This window comes from Aplysia californica, unplaced genomic scaffold, assembly GCF_000002075.1.
Source record: "Aplysia californica isolate F4 #8 unplaced genomic scaffold, AplCal3.0 scaffold00558, whole genome shotgun sequence".
Classification (NCBI taxonomy): domain Eukaryota; kingdom Metazoa; phylum Mollusca; class Gastropoda; order Aplysiida; family Aplysiidae; genus Aplysia; species Aplysia californica.
Window position 1 is genome coordinate 54,419 of NW_004797828.1, and position 1,867 is coordinate 56,285.

Here is a 1,867-nt window from a genome sequence, read left to right on the forward strand (position 1 = left end):
ATAGATAGATAGATAGATAGATAGATAGATAGATAGATAGATAGATAGATAGATAGATAGATAGATAGATAGATAGATAGATAGATAGATAGATAGATAGATAGATAGATAGATAGATAGATAGATAGATAGATAGATAGATAGATAGATAGATAGATAGATAGACGCCACCCCTCACACATACACCCATATAAACGAATAAACCAACAATACAACCAGAACGTATGTTTTTACAAGAGTGGAGTTTATTTACAAAAAAATAAATAAATTAAAAGCAACAAGGAAACCAATAAACACACATGACATTTTATAGCAATAAAGTAACTTTATTTCTTATCTTTAACTGGACATAATTTTCATTTTAAAAAACCTTCCCTGTATATGTACACACGCTCGATTAAAACAGGAACACGTCTTTGCAGCCACATCCTGCTATTTGTTAGCTTTGGCAGTACAACATTTGCATAAAACATTCCCAGTATGTACACGCGCACTCGTTAAGCCAGGAAAGCATAATTATTTGCATCTACACAAGAACTTATACGTTGATGCCCTTACAAAATATATACAAATGTATTTTATACACACACAGCTATGAAACCATACGTATATTTTACAAAAGATGAGTTTATTAACACAAAAAGAAAACCCACAAGTAAACCAATAAACACATATAGTGTACGGCAGTTAATCAAATAACCTTATTTCTTCACTTTAACTGTACAAAATGTGCATAAAAACCTTCCCTGTATATGTACTCACAAACTCGTTAAAACAGGAACACGTCTTAGCAGCCACACCCTGCTATCTACAATATCACCCATACTCTCTGTCTGTGTGTCCGTAACTGTATCAGTCAGTTTGTCTGTCTGTCTGTCCCTCTCTCCCCCCCTCTCTCTCTCTCCCCCCCTCTCTCTCTCTCTCTCTCTCTCTCTCTCTCTCTCTCTCTCTCTCTCTCTCTCTCTCTCTCTCTCTTTCTATCTATCTTTCTATCTATCTATCTATCTATCTATCTATCTATCTATCTATCTATCTATCTATCTATCTATCTATCTATCTATCTATCTATCTATCTATCTATCTATCTATCTATCTATCTATCCTACACACATAATATACACTCATACACTCACATATTTCTCTCTCTTCCTCCCTCCTTCTCTCTATCCCTCTGTCTCTCTGTCTCTCTCTCTGTCTCTTTCTCACTCTCTCTCTCTCTCTCTCTCTCTTTCTCTCTCTCTCTCTCTCCTTTTCTCTCTCTCTCTATCTCTCTCTCTCTTCTATCTCTCTCTTCTATCTCTCTCTCTCTCTCTAACTCTCTCTCTCTCTATTTATCTCCCCCCTCTCTCTCTCTCTCTCTCTCTCTCTCTCTCTCTCTCTCGCTCCAACACACACAAGAACTTACACACTGATACACTTACAGGCGCAATATGTACATACACAGAACTGTGAAACCGTAAGGTACATTAGACAAAAGCAGAGTTTATTTACAAAAACCAAACCACAGTTAAACCAATGAACACATTATCATTTTATGGAGGTAAAATAAGTAACTTATTTGTTAGCTTTGGCGGTAAAAATTTGCATAAATTCCTTCCTTCTATGTACACGCGGACTTGTTAAGCCAGGAAAGCGTATTTATTGCACCTACAAAAGAACGTACACACACACACACACACACACACACACACACACACACACACACACACACACACACACACACACACACACACACACACACACACACACACACACACACATTATATATATATATATATATATATCAGGCATCATGGTGGAATCAGGCTCTCGTCAATATTTGGGTACATCGAGTTATTGGTATCATCTTAAAGCTTATTCACTGGTC